Raw genomic sequence first — 19,867 nt, 5'->3', positions numbered from 1 at the left:
GTATGATTATACCTAATGGCCTCCCTTCTCCCAGATGAAGGCTTGACCTGTCACAGGAAGAAAATCACCGAGGGGAGATAATAACATTAATTTGCAGCTTTGGTCCAGATATTGTGCTTATTCTTTGTAATGCCGTCATCACATTCTGAGCGATAAAGTAGAGCAGATTTATTGTTAATGTCCTTCATTATGCCTGAATCTTTCCTGCTGCGACGGGAAAATATCTGGAGTGCAGAAATATCCTGTTAATGACGACAAGTTGGCTTTTTGCTTTTTGTTTTTTTTAGACCTGCTGTTAGGTCTTATAGAGATGTTTTGTTCTGCAGGAGATTTTTCAATGTCATTGCAGTGAAGCGCAGGTGCTTCCAATGATGAATCTGTCCCACTCCAAGCGAGGTTCTGTTTCTGTAAGGAAACATTATTGGCTGGATTTAAAAAATAAAAAAAAAAAATTGGTTGGCTGGTTTTACACTAGGAGATCACATTTCTTGGTCAATTTGAGATTGAATTTATACCTGAACATGTTATCTATATTCTGTGGCGTATTAACTATTATGCACAATTGATTGATTGATTGTTGCACAACACGTATTTTAGTGAACTGAGAAACATCCTTATTGCACTGTTCCCCATATATTTGAGAGTTTGCAATAATATATAGTTGCTGTTGTCTTTACTGATATTTCTTTTCTCCAGACACTGAAGCAGGAGCTTAAAATAGATGAAAGCGATTACGTTTTGCTTACAAGATGTGCATTGTGTTTTCTATTCACCCTCTTTTAAAATTAAGTGGGTAAAAAAAAAAAAAAAAAAAAAAAAAAAACACGTATCTCCATGGAAACTCTGAAGAACAGCAAGTAAAGAACGAGATAAAAATTATTCCTCAAATCAACTTTCAGAGTATGTTCAAATACCAGCATTCACATAACAAGGACAGAGAGTTCACTTGTTTAATCAAGAAGAGCGGATCAGATGGTTGATGGTTGATCTCTCCTAAAATAAACTCTTAAAGAATAAGTTTGTCTTATTCTTTAGGCCGTTTGAAATTAACTCTCTTTAAGAGAGACTAGAGACAGAGAGGAGCAACAAGTGATACCGCTGTTACTGAAACAATAAATAAAACAAAAACAATCTAAAGATAATTACATGTGTAAAAAAAGCACAATGAGCACAAGCTGATACAAATCAGGGAAGGTGGAAGATTATGCTAAATACAAATGATCTATTTTTGCTCCATAGTTATTATTATAATACTCACTAATTTTTGCGAATCAAAAATTGTTTAAGTTACTCTTGAGACACCTGTCTCCGTTTTGTGTGCAGCTATTAAAGTTAATTAGTTTCGCTTCGAGACAGGATTCGTGACCGTTTGCAATGCGAGAAATGCTCATTAAGCAGATGTTTATTGCATGAATCCACAGCTGAATAAAAACAGTTTACCGAAGGATGCTCATGGGGCTTTTTATGTTTTAATAAGCCTGTCTGCTGTGATGATCTGCAGAAATATAGTACATAAATTAGTCATTAGAAATGAGAAGCTAATTTTTCTTTCTTTTAAGAATATTGGTCCCACTCTTTGTGTTGTCAGTTGCCAGTACTTAGAATAACAAAACAACTGAGAAAGAAGCTTATTTATCTATATGTTTTCTTTTTCTTCTATATGCATCAGGTGTTTATAATATCTTTTTGAATGATTAGGTATTTTCTCAAAAGTTTCTTTATGTGTAACAGAATAAAACTTGCTGAATTCATCCACAGTGGCCCCTAAACCTGTACATGCTTGGCAACATGTTCTTCCATTTTCTTCTGATGCCTCCTCATATTTGAAGCCGTGGTTTAAGTTTTAATGTTCAGACTCTGATATCATTCTGGCTCAATACTGAGGTAACAGTGTGCAAAAATATTATGTGAAGTTCAGTGCAAAATGTCAAAACACATTCCTGCATGTCCGCACTATTTATCTGCTCAGCCTAAACTTTATTTAACTTGTACAAAATCAAAATATTCCTTAAAACAAAGAAACTATGGGTGGGGTTGGGAGGTAGATGCTAGATCCCACATGGTTTGTGTTGTAGTTATGGTCCAAAGCCCTCTGAACCAAACTGAGGTCGAGCTCAGGGGTTCTTTTGCTCAAGTCCAACCTGCTGCTGGTCTCGATACGAGGCTCCTCGGTGCCTGATGCGTTTGATGGACTGGATGTTTGGTGTCTGGCAGTGGGAGCCCCAGTTCCTCCAGTGCTGATTATCTCCACTGTGCCTCTCACACTCCATGATGTACCCTGGAGCCCGGCTACTCACAGCACACAAAGCTAAGGAGAGGCACAGCCACAAAGGGGGATGATTAAACAGACAGCAACAGGCTCAGTCTGATCAAGCTTAGAATTTTGAAGCAGTTTCAGCGCGAAAATGTGATTTTTTTTATTTATTTCACTTTATTATATTTGTAAAAAAAATTGTTTAGCTTTTAAAGTTATTTTTATCATCTCTGTTATACCATTGCAAAAGTTAGAGATGTTGTCATTCTCACATGTAAAACATTTAGCAGGAACATTTGTGTTCAAAGCTCTCCATCATAAATCAGCAAATTCAAAGACTGGCTTGTGGAAAATAAATTATTATCCTGACTGAAATCTTTTTAGATTATATTAGAAATGTATAACATCTATCCTTCCTCTTAAGCCACTTGCTCAGGCTGTTTGGAGGTTCTGGGTCTATGTGAAAGATACCATCACCGGTGAAATCGAAATCCAAAAAACCCGTATTCCCTGAATGACTAAATATGTTGACTCCACTGTATGTATGAAAACATATTTTAAGTATCTTCTCCCCTGAGTGGTTTTTGTTTTGGATGAGCAGCTCCACTCCTGTACGAGCTTCAACAGCAGGATCTCTCTCAGAACTGAAAATGTGTTCTGTTTGTTGAGAAGTCAAAGCAAAGGGGCAGATACCGACAAAAATAAAGTTAAAACTAGGACAAATGAATTTGTTTTTCAACACAGTGCGTTATTGCATTGGAAGCAGTCGTCAGATGATGGGTAAACTGTAGGATGAACATGATCAAATAATCGGGATTTCTCAAAGCTGAGCCATTGACACAAAGCAGCACCATCCATCCATCCATCCATCCATCCATCCATCCATCCATCCATCCATCCATCCATCCATCCATCCATCCATCCATCCATCATCTTACAGGCTTATCCCTGGAGAGGTTACCAGGGATGCTGGTGCCTATCTCCAGAGGTCAAAGGGCGAGAGGTGGGGAACACCCCGGACAGGTCGCTAGTCGCAGTACTATTTACACCAAATTCTGGCTCTGGAATCTTAATGTCGCACCTGAAATAAAAAAAAAATTATTGGACCAGGTAACATTTATCTAATCTGTAATTTTCTGAATTTGGAGAACTGTAGCCTCGGTTTCCTGTTTTTAGCTGACAGGAGAGTTACTTGGTGTGATTTTCACAGGGTTTAGATGTTGATGTTTGAGCTACTGTTGCCTTCATATCCTCTTGACCTATTTTCCCCGACACCAACAAGACATTTCCATTCACACAGCAATCAGACAGTCATCTGCAAACCCGAGGGATGCTTGTACATGAAAATCCCATCAGATCAGCATTTTCTGAAACACTCAGACCTGCACGTCTGGCACCAACAGTCATGACACCTTCAAAGTCAATTATATTTTATTCTTCCTTATTCTGATGATAGGTTTTCAGAATGCCTAGTTGTGCTGCCATGTAATGGTCTACTTTAATAATTTTGCTATCAAACAATCAAATAGTCGTGGTTCTTAACATGGCTAAGGAAGTGAATGCTCATAATTCAATTAACTTATGTAACGCTGCAATAAACATGTGAATGTTGGTCTTCTTCTTACAACTTGCAGCTGCACCAAATTTTAATTTCTTTTCCTCAGTTTTAGTTTATTATGTGAATGCAATGGGCTTTGATTGCTTTCTCAAGACACCTGAGAGATATCATTTTAATTGTTTTGTGCATTAACTTCCTCTTTTCTGTATCCACTGTCTATGTTTCTCTTAGAGTAATTATCTCGAAATACTCATAAAGACACTTTTGTTTTAAACTCACCAAATTTAATGAGTGTCGCTTTGTAGATAAAAGAGCGTTTGAGCTCCATTATGTTGAAAAGTGACTCAGTGATAACGACCAGCTTGGATTGTTGCCTTTTTTTTTTTTTTTTAAATTACCCTGTTTTTTAAGATTTTCTAAAACTTCATTTATGATAAAAAAAAAAAAAAAAAAAGCCAGTAGACTCACCTACTTTCCGCTCTGCACATGCGTGAAGCATGAAGAAAAGGTTAAATATGTAATATGAAAACTGTGAACATGAACCGGGCAGCGCACACCTGACAGAAACATTTAAGAAACTATGGGGGCTTTTTCCCCCACATTTTTTTTCACTCTTAAATGATTTTTTAAGATTTCTCATGAACAAAAACAACAGTGTGCTGACAGCAGTGTAAAATCTGCCTCGTATTTCCTGTGAAAGAAAATTGCAAAGGTGATTATTTCAAAGTATAACACAAGGTGAGAAGTAGGTGTTGACATGTCACAAAATGCATTTTTTCCTCTTTGTTTCAGGAGTTAAAACACTGGCTAAACATGTAAAAGCTAATGTGTCAGTTGATTTAACACAGAAAGGATTTTAAAAAATGTTTCATTAAATATCTACAAAATATCTAATAGCATACATTTAAAATATTAACTGATTTCTTTTTTGTGATTATTAGAAGGGATTTATGTAACAATAGAAGATAGAACAATAATGTAATTGTTTGTATATTTAGATCTTTTTTGTGAATTACCCAGCATGTAAATACTTCAGCATTACAACATAATGCTCTATCTTTATGATGCCATCTATTTAGTCCCTCCTGCAGCAAAACATCAACACAACATGCTGCTGCCATTCTGTACTTCAAAGTTACGATACAGTTATCTCACGTGCAAGCTCCATCTTCCTGCCAAGCTCTTCAGTTTTAGTTTTATTAACTGTCTTTGAGTGCATTTGCAAACAAGCATCTGGGTTTTTATATTTATTTTTGAAGTAATTCCTGTTTGATTAGCTTTTCGGCTTGTGACAGAACAGGACTCGCTTTGCTTTGGATAATGACGCTCCCTTTCTAGCTTCTGTCAGCAAGGTATTGTTGGTTTTCTCTCAGAAATATATCACATAAAATACTAATAAAGTACATTTAAGTTTGAGGCTGTAAATTGACTAACTGCAAATTAATGGGGAGTCACTATGCAAACAAGCTTTTTCCTCTGGTGATGCTGAACATATTTCACATCACTCACTTTTCTCCTCTACTTTTTGGTGAATGCAGAATACACACCACATATATACAGATACAACCAGACACACAACAATCAGCTGCTCACTGAGACCTACAGGCTGTGTGACTCACGCTCCACTCTCCACTCGGATGGAGCGGATGTTGTCCAGGCCGCGGTCATGAACTCCAGACACTTGCCCTGGAAGTGCTCCTGTTCAAACACAGTCACCTGTTGGGGGGGGGGAGCAGCACATGGGGAATGGAAGGAAACTGAGCCTGTTTACCACAAGTATTTTCAGTCTAAGTGAGAAAAGTGTGATCTTACTTTTAAAGAAGGGAGCTGTGCCCATGGCCCTGAAGGACATGGGTGAGCTCCTGTAGGTTTTGGACAATCTATTCATGGCTAGAAAATAAGAAAAGGTCAGGAAAAACCCAAGGGAAGTTTTGTAGTTATTAAACGATAACTGAATAAAAACAAGTAAATACAATAAATACAAAAATGTTACGTTTTAAGCTTATTTTCCCACAAAACACACACATAAATGATCAAATAAACCATTTGTGTCCCAACAACAACAGTTCCAGTTTGACTGTTTTCCCTCTTGAAATAATCAGTAATTTAAATCTTACCAGACTGTTTTCCTCTGACTTCTCACGCAACAAATCCTCTTTAGACTTTTGTCTCAAACTGGACCTTCTGTTTTATATGAGCGGCCACGCGCCGTGCTCGTGCCGCGCATGAGCTCTCGCGACTTGGCTTGGTGAGCCTGTCAAGTGTGATGAAAATAAGACCAACCTCTTCCGGCTGGCCGAAACCTTCACAATAAAAGTTCATCGTGCTCTACATACCAACCTGACACTGTAATGCAGTACCAGCATACTTGTAAAAAATAAAACTTTATGTGTTTTTTTAAAAGCATTTCTGTCGAATACAAAAGTTAGTATTTGACAAGATATTTNGCAGAGACAAATGTAGAGACATCTGCCATGAAGATGGAGCGTGGGTTCAGTTGTGTCTTTCAAATAGACTAAACGTGCAGCCACATCGGTTACGAATGTGCTTAAAGACAACAGGGTCAATATTTTTGGAGTCGTCATCACAAAGTACCGAACTCATGAACTCAAAATTTGAGGACAGGGTTGAAAAGATGTGTGTGAACAAAGGACCAGAACTCCAGCAAACTGTTGTGAGAAGCTTGGTGGTGATTTTAAACCGTGTGAATAAATCATTCATGAGACTGGAAAAGTCTCATCCTTTCTGTTTGTTTCATGCTCCTGATGCCTTCTAAGGCAGACATGAAAACTTGTTCATCTGCTTGTGCAGGAGTGACTGAGGTCTTAAAATCATGGCAAGGTTGTAAAGACATCCAAGTGGAGAGTAAAAATAAAAGCGTCTGTTTTTACCCTCAGGTGAAAGGCTACCGCTACCTGGAAGAGGACAACTCTGATGAGTCAGATTCAGAGGGAAGCGAGGAGGATGACGACGAAGACGAGGAAGAGCGGACGGAGGAGGATGAGCGCGTTGTGGAGGAGATGGTAGCAGGGGACAGGGAGGAAGGAGGCCGGGACGCCAGAGCCGAGGGCGCTGACTCGCCCGGAGCCCGGAGAAGAGGGGCCGAAGGTCGGGGGGCCCACGCGGAGGACGACGGGAGGGAGATATGACAAAATGAAAGAACGAGGAACACGTGGAAGCGCTACGCTACCATAATGTTAACTGGCTATATGTTTAAAGCTCAAAGGGAAGAAGGCCTTGAGCAGCGAAACGTTCTGCATTATGGTCACATCTGGGTAGAATCGTCTGTGGATCGTCCTAAGAGCTGGTTAGTGCGGCCAGCTTTGCCTTTTTCAGATCATTGGAGTGGGAAGGTGGCATACGCCTCGACATTTTACACATTTTTATGTATTTCTCTGGTGTGTTATGTGACAGACCAACACTTTTACTTCACATTGTTGCCCCACATTCATCTCCATCCGTCATCCCACAACCTCTGATTAGTTTAACTGCCCCTTCTGGGAAAAAAAAGCATCCCCACAGCATGATGCTTCCACCATCATGCTTCACCATGGTGATTGTTTGTTTCACAATTATGTGATACTTTGTGTTGGTCTATCACATCAAATCCTAAGGAAATACATTAAAGGTTCTGGTTGATGAAGTCTGGACAATTTCCCTGCTAATAAGCACCTTAACAAGGAACTACAGCTCTTGTTTGGTCGATTTTTAAACATAAAAATGTTCATAAGTTTATGGGCAAACAGATGTTTTCCCCCTCATGTCTTAAAATGTTATATTTTTACATGTGTAGAAATATTTTGCAGTATATTGAGGGCTGTACTTTCCAATGCTTGATCACACTCTGAGTCTACAGTTGCATATCTCTTCAGTTTCTTAACCACATGTATCTTAGCAGATGCTTAAAATTCATACACAGTTTTATGCATGTTTTTTTTCTTATTTTTAACCTAAGCAGCTGCCTTGAGGAGGCCATGACAGTCTTTAAGGGTGATAAAGCCTTAGAGATAAAAAACACATATTTTTCAGATATCAGTGTTTTATAAAATTTTGTTGGAAGGAAAGTTTTAAAATCTTTTTTTATCTTAAATGTATGTTTTTTTTATGTAATTTTGATGTTTTTGGATGAGACTGTATGTTTCTTGTTAACATGTTCTGTCTACAGGGGGGCAACAATTTAGAGCACAATGCTTTCAGTTTTCTATCCGCTCAATTTGCGCTCCATGTTTACCAGAGCTGTCGATGAGCAGGATCTTTTGTTGAATCTGCGGAGTACTTGGCTGTAAAAGAAAGATCTGAAAGAGACAGATTTGAATAATAATAATAAAAAAAATTAGCAATTGATTTTATCATTTGAATAGCAGCATGAAAACTTTGTATTAACAGCAGCAATTTTAAGAGAGCCTGCTTTATTCTGTTGAATGTGAAGGATAGCAGAGAAAAATATGAATGTGCCCTTAGATTTAATACAGTTCAGTATTCAGCAGTTCCTAAGGTGAACCAAGAAGGATGGCTGTTTAGTTAGCAGCTTTTATTGCCATTGGAAAATTCATAAAATCTGCAAAAATGCGTAAATGAAGCTACACTCATTTTCTAAAAAAGTGCAATGATTCGTCTACACCAAGCAAATAAACAGCTGAGGTGATTTATTGCAAACAAGTTCCGCTACAGATTTCTGTGTTGAACTATAGAAAACATTGTATTTCCAAACACACACACAGGCACACACACTGTTCAAAGAGAACTCAAACTCCTGATTAGAACAGCAATGAGGTTGTGGCATGGCAAAAACACAATAAAAAAAACATTTAACTTGTAGGGAAAATGTCTTGTTCCACGGGCAGATTATTTCATTTATCACTAGTACTTTTCCATCAGTATTAAGGAGTTATTGACTTAAAACAAGCATCTATATTACCCTGAAAAGTTAATTGTACTAAGATATTTGCTCTAGAAAGTAGAAAACAAATACTTGATTTTGTGGGGTCTCTTTTTGTGGAGTTTGTCTCTTCTCCCGGTACATATGTGGGTTCTCACCTCTCACAATTACACATAGGTCTGAATGGGTGAGTGTGTGTGTGTAGGTGTGTGTGTGTGTGTGTGTGTGTGTGTGTGCGTGCATGTTGTGATGGACTGGTGATCTGTCCACAGTTAAACAGACACTAAACTCTGCAGGATTTTTAAATGCTGCAAGGGGCATCTAACTTGTATCACTGACTGGATTTAGTCTGAAAAGCTGCACTTGAATTTATCTATCCAACTATTGAAAAGTGTTAAAAGTTTTCATTCAAAAAGTGCAGTTTCAGTCTTTCCCGTGACGCAGAAACAGCTTTGTGTGTGCTGTATGATTATACCTAATGGCCTCCCTTCTCCCAGATGAAGGCTTGACCTGTCACAGGAAGAAAATCACCGAGGGGAGATAATAACATTAATTTGCAGCTTTGGTCCAGATATTGTGCTTATTCTTTGTAATGCCGTCATCACATTCTGAGCGATAAAGTAGAGCAGATTTATTGTTAATGTCCTTCATTATGCCTGAATCTTTCCTGCTGCGACGGGAAAATATCTGGAGTGCAGAAATATCCTGTTAATGACGACAAGTTGGCTTTTTGCTTTTTGTTTTTTTTAGACCTGCTGTTAGGTCTTATAGAGATGTTTTGTTCTGCAGGAGATTTTTCAATGTCATTGCAGTGAAGCGCAGGTGCTTCCAATGATGAATCTGTCCCACTCCAAGCGAGGTTCTGTTTCTGTAAGGAAACATTATTGGCTGGATTTAAAAAATAAAAAAAAAAAATTGGTTGGCTGGTTTTACACTAGGAGATCACATTTCTTGGTCAATTTGAGATTGAATTTATACCTGAACATGTTATCTATATTCTGTGGCGTATTAACTATTATGCACAATTGATTGATTGATTGTTGCACAACACGTATTTTAGTGAACTGAGAAACATCCTTATTGCACTGTTCCCCATATATTTGAGAGTTTGCAATAATATATAGTTGCTGTTGTCTTTACTGATATTTCTTTTCTCCAGACACTGAAGCAGGAGCTTAAAATAGATGAAAGCGATTACGTTTTGCTTACAAGATGTGCATTGTGTTTTCTATTCACCCTCTTTTAAAATTAAGTGGGTAAAAAAAAAAAAAAAAAAAAAAAAAAAACACGTATCTCCATGGAAACTCTGAAGAACAGCAAGTAAAGAACGAGATAAAAATTATTCCTCAAATCAACTTTCAGAGTATGTTCAAATACCAGCATTCACATAACAAGGACAGAGAGTTCACTTGTTTAATCAAGAAGAGCGGATCAGATGGTTGATGGTTGATCTCTCCTAAAATAAACTCTTAAAGAATAAGTTTGTCTTATTCTTTAGGCCGTTTGAAATTAACTCTCTTTAAGAGAGACTAGAGACAGAGAGGAGCAACAAGTGATACCGCTGTTACTGAAACAATAAATAAAACAAAAACAATCTAAAGATAATTACATGTGTAAAAAAAGCACAATGAGCACAAGCTGATACAAATCAGGGAAGGTGGAAGATTATGCTAAATACAAATGATCTATTTTTGCTCCATAGTTATTATTATAATACTCACTAATTTTTGCGAATCAAAAATTGTTTAAGTTACTCTTGAGACACCTGTCTCCGTTTTGTGTGCAGCTATTAAAGTTAATTAGTTTCGCTTCGAGACAGGATTCGTGACCGTTTGCAATGCGAGAAATGCTCATTAAGCAGATGTTTATTGCATGAATCCACAGCTGAATAAAAACAGTTTACCGAAGGATGCTCATGGGGCTTTTTATGTTTTAATAAGCCTGTCTGCTGTGATGATCTGCAGAAATATAGTACATAAATTAGTCATTAGAAATGAGAAGCTAATTTTTCTTTCTTTTAAGAATATTGGTCCCACTCTTTGTGTTGTCAGTTGCCAGTACTTAGAATAACAAAACAACTGAGAAAGAAGCTTATTTATCTATATGTTTTCTTTTTCTTCTATATGCATCAGGTGTTTATAATATCTTTTTGAATGATTAGGTATTTTCTCAAAAGTTTCTTTATGTGTAACAGAATAAAACTTGCTGAATTCATCCACAGTGGCCCCTAAACCTGTACATGCTTGGCAACATGTTCTTCCATTTTCTTCTGATGCCTCCTCATATTTGAAGCCGTGGTTTAAGTTTTAATGTTCAGACTCTGATATCATTCTGGCTCAATACTGAGGTAACAGTGTGCAAAAATATTATGTGAAGTTCAGTGCAAAATGTCAAAACACATTCCTGCATGTCCGCACTATTTATCTGCTCAGCCTAAACTTTATTTAACTTGTACAAAATCAAAATATTCCTTAAAACAAAGAAACTATGGGTGGGGTTGGGAGGTAGATGCTAGATCCCACATGGTTTGTGTTGTAGTTATGGTCCAAAGCCCTCTGAACCAAACTGAGGTCGAGCTCAGGGGTTCTTTTGCTCAAGTCCAACCTGCTGCTGGTCTCGATACGAGGCTCCTCGGTGCCTGATGCGTTTGATGGACTGGATGTTTGGTGTCTGGCAGTGGGAGCCCCAGTTCCTCCAGTGCTGATTATCTCCACTGTGCCTCTCACACTCCATGATGTACCCTGGAGCCCGGCTACTCACAGCACACAAAGCTAAGGAGAGGCACAGCCACAAAGGGGGATGATTAAACAGACAGCAACAGGCTCAGTCTGATCAAGCTTAGAATTTTGAAGCAGTTTCAGCGCGAAAATGTGATTTTTTTTATTTATTTCACTTTATTATATTTGTAAAAAAAATTGTTTAGCTTTTAAAGTTATTTTTATCATCTCTGTTATACCATTGCAAAAGTTAGAGATGTTGTCATTCTCACATGTAAAACATTTAGCAGGAACATTTGTGTTCAAAGCTCTCCATCATAAATCAGCAAATTCAAAGACTGGCTTGTGGAAAATAAATTATTATCCTGACTGAAATCTTTTTAGATTATATTAGAAATGTATAACATCTATCCTTCCTCTTAAGCCACTTGCTCAGGCTGTTTGGAGGTTCTGGGTCTATGTGAAAGATACCATCACCGGTGAAATCGAAATCCAAAAAACCCGTATTCCCTGAATGACTAAATATGTTGACTCCACTGTATGTATGAAAACATATTTTAAGTATCTTCTCCCCTGAGTGGTTTTTGTTTTGGATGAGCAGCTCCACTCCTGTACGAGCTTCAACAGCAGGATCTCTCTCAGAACTGAAAATGTGTTCTGTTTGTTGAGAAGTCAAAGCAAAGGGGCAGATACCGACAAAAATAAAGTTAAAACTAGGACAAATGAATTTGTTTTTCAACACAGTGCGTTATTGCATTGGAAGCAGTCGTCAGATGATGGGTAAACTGTAGGATGAACATGATCAAATAATCGGGATTTCTCAAAGCTGAGCCATTGACACAAAGCAGCACCATCCATCCATCCATCCATCCATCCATCCATCCATCCATCCATCCATCCATCCATCCATCCATCCATCCATCCATCCATCATCTTACAGGCTTATCCCTGGAGAGGTTACCAGGGATGCTGGTGCCTATCTCCAGAGGTCAAAGGGCGAGAGGTGGGGAACACCCCGGACAGGTCGCTAGTCGCAGTACTATTTACACCAAATTCTGGCTCTGGAATCTTAATGTCGCACCTGAAATAAAAAAAAAATTATTGGACCAGGTAACATTTATCTAATCTGTAATTTTCTGAATTTGGAGAACTGTAGCCTCGGTTTCCTGTTTTTAGCTGACAGGAGAGTTACTTGGTGTGATTTTCACAGGGTTTAGATGTTGATGTTTGAGCTACTGTTGCCTTCATATCCTCTTGACCTATTTTCCCCGACACCAACAAGACATTTCCATTCACACAGCAATCAGACAGTCATCTGCAAACCCGAGGGATGCTTGTACATGAAAATCCCATCAGATCAGCATTTTCTGAAACACTCAGACCTGCACGTCTGGCACCAACAGTCATGACACCTTCAAAGTCAATTATATTTTATTCTTCCTTATTCTGATGATAGGTTTTCAGAATGCCTAGTTGTGCTGCCATGTAATGGTCTACTTTAATAATTTTGCTATCAAACAATCAAATAGTCGTGGTTCTTAACATGGCTAAGGAAGTGAATGCTCATAATTCAATTAACTTATGTAACGCTGCAATAAACATGTGAATGTTGGTCTTCTTCTTACAACTTGCAGCTGCACCAAATTTTAATTTCTTTTCCTCAGTTTTAGTTTATTATGTGAATGCAATGGGCTTTGATTGCTTTCTCAAGACACCTGAGAGATATCATTTTAATTGTTTTGTGCATTAACTTCCTCTTTTCTGTATCCACTGTCTATGTTTCTCTTAGAGTAATTATCTCGAAATACTCATAAAGACACTTTTGTTTTAAACTCACCAAATTTAATGAGTGTCGCTTTGTAGATAAAAGAGCGTTTGAGCTCCATTATGTTGAAAAGTGACTCAGTGATAACGACCAGCTTGGATTGTTGCCTTTTTTTTTTTTTTTTAAATTACCCTGTTTTTTAAGATTTTCTAAAACTTCATTTATGATAAAAAAAAAAAAAAAAAAAGCCAGTAGACTCACCTACTTTCCGCTCTGCACATGCGTGAAGCATGAAGAAAAGGTTAAATATGTAATATGAAAACTGTGAACATGAACCGGGCAGCGCACACCTGACAGAAACATTTAAGAAACTATGGGGGCTTTTTCCCCCACATTTTTTTTCACTCTTAAATGATTTTTTAAGATTTCTCATGAACAAAAACAACAGTGTGCTGACAGCAGTGTAAAATCTGCCTCGTATTTCCTGTGAAAGAAAATTGCAAAGGTGATTATTTCAAAGTATAACACAAGGTGAGAAGTAGGTGTTGACATGTCACAAAATGCATTTTTTCCTCTTTGTTTCAGGAGTTAAAACACTGGCTAAACATGTAAAAGCTAATGTGTCAGTTGATTTAACACAGAAAGGATTTTAAAAAATGTTTCATTAAATATCTACAAAATATCTAATAGCATACATTTAAAATATTAACTGATTTCTTTTTTGTGATTATTAGAAGGGATTTATGTAACAATAGAAGATAGAACAATAATGTAATTGTTTGTATATTTAGATCTTTTTTGTGAATTACCCAGCATGTAAATACTTCAGCATTACAACATAATGCTCTATCTTTATGATGCCATCTATTTAGTCCCTCCTGCAGCAAAACATCAACACAACATGCTGCTGCCATTCTGTACTTCAAAGTTACGATACAGTTATCTCACGTGCAAGCTCCATCTTCCTGCCAAGCTCTTCAGTTTTAGTTTTATTAACTGTCTTTGAGTGCATTTGCAAACAAGCATCTGGGTTTTTATATTTATTTTTGAAGTAATTCCTGTTTGATTAGCTTTTCGGCTTGTGACAGAACAGGACTCGCTTTGCTTTGGATAATGACGCTCCCTTTCTAGCTTCTGTCAGCAAGGTATTGTTGGTTTTCTCTCAGAAATATATCACATAAAATACTAATAAAGTACATTTAAGTTTGAGGCTGTAAATTGACTAACTGCAAATTAATGGGGAGTCACTATGCAAACAAGCTTTTTCCTCTGGTGATGCTGAACATATTTCACATCACTCACTTTTCTCCTCTACTTTTTGGTGAATGCAGAATACACACCACATATATACAGATACAACCAGACACACAACAATCAGCTGCTCACTGAGACCTACAGGCTGTGTGACTCACGCTCCACTCTCCACTCGGATGGAGCGGATGTTGTCCAGGCCGCGGTCATGAACTCCAGACACTTGCCCTGGAAGTGCTCCTGTTCAAACACAGTCACCTGTTGGGGGGGGGGAGCAGCACATGGGGAATGGAAGGAAACTGAGCCTGTTTACCACAAGTATTTTCAGTCTAAGTGAGAAAAGTGTGATCTTACTTTTAAAGAAGGGAGCTGTGCCCATGGCCCTGAAGGACATGGGTGAGCTCCTGTAGGTTTTGGACAATCTATTCATGGCTAGAAAATAAGAAAAGGTCAGGAAAAACCCAAGGGAAGTTTTGTAGTTATTAAACGATAACTGAATAAAAACAAGTAAATACAATAAATACAAAAATGTTACGTTTTAAGCTTATTTTCCCACAAAACACACACATAAATGATCAAATAAACCATTTGTGTCCCAACAACAACAGTTCCAGTTTGACTGTTTTCCCTCTTGAAATAATCAGTAATTTAAATCTTACCAGACTGTTTTCCTCTGACTTCTCACGCAACAAATCCTCTTTAGACTTTTGTCTCAAACTGGACCTTCTGTTTTATATGAGCGGCCACGCGCCGTGCTCGTGCCGCGCATGAGCTCTCGCGACTTGGCTTGGTGAGCCTGTCAAGTGTGATGAAAATAAGACCAACCTCTTCCGGCTGGCCGAAACCTTCACAATAAAAGTTCATCGTGCTCTACATACCAACCTGACACTGTAATGCAGTACCAGCATACTTGTAAAAAATAAAACTTTATGTGTTTTTTTAAAAGCATTTCTGTCGAATACAAAAGTTAGTATTTGACAAGATATTTGACTAGATATTGCTAAGAATATTAAAAACATACTATTATTACGTATTATTCCATAAATGATCATTATGTTAATGAAAAGTTTATTATTATTATTATTATTATTATTATTATTATTATTATTATTATTATTATTATTATTATTATTATTATTATTATTATTATTATTATTATTATTTTACTAATTAATATTTCTTGACTTGCTATTTCAGGAAGACTTTTGTTGAATATGGCAAACTCTGTTGTTTCAGGTTTTCACATTCCTTTGTATTTTTTTTTTATTTATTCTTTCATTGAAGACAGAAGAGAAAATGAACTTTGAAAAAACACTTTTTGAGAGGCAACTATTTAAGTGACGGGAAAGTTCCGGGGTTCCTCTAACTAACATTGATCAACTTGACGCAGGTTGCGGAAAGAGGCGCTTCTGAGCTCAAATCTGTGCGTAAAGTGAAGGTTGAGGGTTGAGCGTGCACACCAGCGGTTAGGATCCAACTCTGTCTTTGTTAACCCTGAGCTCCCTGTCGACTCAGCAGATCATATAGACAGGACCCACAGAGGTTCGGCTTATGAATGCCGGGGCTGTTTTGGTCTAATCGTATAGGTCAGCAGTGCCATCGTATAGAGCAACAATGGAGGAGGACTATAGGCAGAGAATAAACAGGATTTTGAAATACCATCAGGGGTGATGGCTTCCCAAACTCAAATGTCTTTAATGAAGATGCAGCCAGTGTTGTGGTTCTAATCATTATTATAATTTATCAAGGATTAGAATATTTTAAAGACAACACTGTTAAGTCTTTGCATTAGATCACACCTAGATGTGACATAAACCTTTTCTTTAGGCATGTTTACTGTGAATGCTCCACCTTCTTCAAAATACATTTCTCCAACTTTAGCAGTAGCTGAACTTACTATTTGCATAATACTGTCTGTAGAAACTGCTATTAATTGGCTGTTGTTATGTTCCTGTGCAATCTTGTTCATGCCTGGCCTGTTCTTGGTGCTGTGACCCCATTGTGCCCCCCAAGAAAATGCACAATATTGGGATCTCTGAAATAAGGCGGGAGATGATTTAAAGCTTTATTTTTAATGGGGAAAAAAAAAGAGTCTCAGTGTTTTTATTTTCACAACTATGACTTATGAATCCAAATATTTGAAGGAATCTTTAATTAGAGTAAAAATAATTAAATGGAGGTTTGACCTATCTACACTGTTCTGCTTTTCTGTTTCTCTCATTTAAAATTGTTGCCTGTAAAAACATACAAAAACTTATTATTATTATTATTATTATTATTATTATTATTATTATTATTATTATTAAGTCAAGCAAGGGTAGTATATGGTGGCAGGGAATGGAAAACGCTACAATTCTTCACTAGAATATTGTAGCTGTAAGAACATCTTGATCAAAATCCATCTACAATTAGTTTTTCTCACAAGATTTCACTTTGCTCTAAAGATTCTGCAGATTGATGCTACACGTGTGGAAATGAAGTTAAAATTGTGGCATACAATCAGAGAGCAGCTGCAGTGAAATATTCTCCATTTTATCTTGCTCAGAAACAGAGGGGACAAAAGAAATTTCATTCTGAGAGAGGAGGCAAAAAGTAAGAAGAACACAAAACAAAATACAAGAAAATAAAACATTTTTTAGCTGACAAACTTTATGCTCACAAACAACCCTCTTAAAAATGATGGGATAGCAACTGACCTCTCTCAAGCTATGTGTTGCCTCTGAGACATAACCTTTGTTTGTGTCCCTGTTCCTCAGTCTCAGATGCGTCTTTTCATTTGAAGTTAAATTTCTAATTGTTTCAAATCCTCTTTACATGATTTCTGGTGAAAGCAAGAATGCTTACTCTAAACATTAGCTACAAATAGATTGAAGTAGATTCAGCTACTTGACATATTCCTGTTAAAATGTTTTTCTTTGTCATGTAAGAGAATCAGTTTTCTATTTACAATGATACGCAGTTTCTCCTTATGTCTCGTCCTCCATATACAGTGGTGTCTTTTTGTTTTTTTGCTAAAAACACATTTTAGAAATGATCAAATATCTGCTTTGAAAAACCAACGGAAAGGTCAGTTTTGAATGGAAACCCTGTGCTTTCAAAAGAGGCATGTAGTTGTGTATGCTTTTATGCTGCCTTAAGAAATGACAAGTATTGTTACCACTGGGTGAGGCTGTCGGTTAACCTTTAGACCTGCTGGCTCTCCCTTAGCATACGAAAGTTTTATCTAACAATATAACCATGTAGCATCACCTGGGTTGTATGCTGCACACGCTGAACTGTTTCTAATTTTGAGCTGCAGAAATAAATGTGTCTCGTGACACATTTGCATGGTTGTACTGAACCCTGCGGTGCTACAAATAGTTTGATGAAGTGAAGGACAAATGGGTTTGATGAATGAGTTGTAGAGATGAAGTCAGAGCAGACTCAGCTTTAATTCAGAGAGATGAGTAAAACAAACCACGACTTGGCAGGGGATGAACAGAAACAGACATAAACGATGGTATGTGTTCTAAGATTTTTACTACTATCTTTTCTAGTTATTGCTTGCTTTGTTATAGTGATGTGTTCTCCAGCAGCACTGCCATTTTTGATCACAAATGTCTCCTATGTGAGAGTAATAAAGATACCTTGACCTTGAGTAAGACAGGATATCACACAGCCTTTCAAGTAGGAAAATAATGTGGGTTGGAAATAGTGAATACAAAAAATGGAGACAATCCTGAGTGGAAATGATAACAAGAAAACCTTAACACTTATGATTTTGAGTGAGCATTTTTTCAGATAATGTTTCTATTTTGAGCTTTAAGTCACATCAATGCTTTATTGCCAAATGTAAAATGTAAGAAAATGAAGCAAAAAATTGTCTAATAATCGGTTCTATGAATCATTTCTCATCATTTTATTCATGTAGCGCATTTAAAAAGACCTTTGAACTTGAATGGCTTCTGATTCTAAATTCACATGATTTTGGCCAAAACTTGTTGAAAATGTATTCCAACACGTTTTGGAGAACCTTAAAGCTGCAAAGCTTGCCAGAGTTAAGCTTAACATCGACTAGGCTCTCCCCAAATGTAGGGCTGTGTTTTGGAAATATTTCTACAGTCTTTCATGAAAAACATTTGCGAGGTCAGTCACTGATGTTAGACGAGAGTCTCTGCTCTAATATATCCCAAGGATGTTTTGTTTGGTTGAGTTGACTTTGCGCAGGTCAGTCATGTTCTTCTACACCAAACCAAGCTCATCTCTGGATTATGGACCGCTCTGTCAATTGGTGCAGTCGTGTTGGAACTGACACCATCGTACCCAAACTCTTACCAACACGTCAAGAGTAAAACTGAAAAATATTTTGAAAAACTACAATGTTGAGTTCCATTCTCTGAAAACAATTAGCTACAATCCCTCAGCGCCCCTCCACATAACTGTCTTTGCATCAAACTTCACACCTGACAATGCAGTCCGGCAAAGACTGTTCTCCTAACAACTGCCAAATTCAGATTCATCCATTAGAATTGCAAAGAGGCATAATTTATTCTTGCAGAAAACATCCCTCCACTGCTTTTCAGTGCAGTGGCCGCGCGCTCTGCACCACTGCATCAGTCACTGAAACCCATTTCATGAAGCTCTCTCTCTGCTCATGAGCTGATGTGAAGAGAGTTAGTGACTTTTACCTTCAGTTCAATGCTATAGGAAGCAATTTGCAAAAGACAGAGGCAGTTTCTTGCATGCATATGTATTTCATTGAAGTTTTGTCACAGACTAATGCAAGGTATCACAAATTTAAGTGAAAGCAAAATTATGCATCGTCTCCAAATTAAATGTGAAACTGTGGCAGCACCAATCCCCATTAATTTGATGCAACAAATAATTCAAATTGGTTGGGTGATATCATGCCTGTGTGTTTTAAATTAAATTCAGCTGCTCTATGAGTACAAAAAAAAAGTTAAACAGACTCTTTTTGCAGTTATAGGATTAGTATCATTATTCATGTCCATAATGTTAATGTGGAACTTTAAACCAGATCTGTAAATAAAACACAAAATGGCAGCAGATCATCATCCTCTGATCAAACTGTCTACTCAATATCCGTCCTATACAGATGAAAACTAAAACAACAATTAAAAATCATAATATGGTAATGAGAGTTTCATATTTTATGTATTTAGAAATATAAACGTAATTCCAACAAATTTGGAAAAACCTGACATAACAGAATACTTTTTGTCTTTCCTTTACCTAAACCCATTGTACTTTGTTATTTCTAAATAAACTGGCTTTCAAGTATGACTGACATTTCTTGATGGTCCTGAAAACAAGCGACTACTCTACAGTTAAAAGCTGTTCTGTAAAGTAACTTGAATGCCTCTCTCGCCGCTCTTTTTATTTGATTATCAGGCTCTCTGCAGCGACAAAGGATGTGCAACGTTTGATTCATAATGCGCCCTCT

The 19,867-nt window shown here is 37.3% G+C and overlaps 2 long non-coding RNA genes across 2 annotated transcripts; both read right to left on the bottom strand.

Moving 5' to 3' along the window:
- Positions 1 to 452: 452 nt before the first annotated feature.
- LOC106946185 (uncharacterized) lies at positions 453 to 5,718 on the bottom strand. The gene is made up of 4 exons (XR_001424718.1): positions 5,625 to 5,718; positions 5,432 to 5,528; positions 3,193 to 3,335; positions 453 to 2,308 (listed from the first exon to the last, which is right to left on the bottom strand). It is a non-coding gene; the product is annotated as an uncharacterized LOC106946185 (long non-coding RNA).
- Positions 5,719 to 9,431: 3,713 nt separating this feature from the next.
- Positions 9,432 to 14,872, bottom strand: LOC106946182 (uncharacterized). Its single transcript, XR_001424716.1, has 4 exons — positions 14,779 to 14,872; positions 14,586 to 14,682; positions 12,347 to 12,489; positions 9,432 to 11,462 (listed from the first exon to the last, which is right to left on the bottom strand). It is a non-coding gene; the product is annotated as an uncharacterized LOC106946182 (long non-coding RNA).
- Between the last annotated feature and the right edge of the window lie 4,995 nt (positions 14,873 to 19,867).

This window comes from Poecilia latipinna, unplaced genomic scaffold, assembly GCF_001443285.1.
Source record: "Poecilia latipinna isolate Pla-1442-1.1 unplaced genomic scaffold, P_latipinna-1.0 Scaffold180, whole genome shotgun sequence".
In the NCBI taxonomy this organism is placed as follows: domain Eukaryota; kingdom Metazoa; phylum Chordata; class Actinopteri; order Cyprinodontiformes; family Poeciliidae; genus Poecilia; species Poecilia latipinna.
The sequence above is the reverse complement of the archived record's forward strand: the minus strand, read 5'-3'. Positions and strand labels throughout refer to the sequence as shown.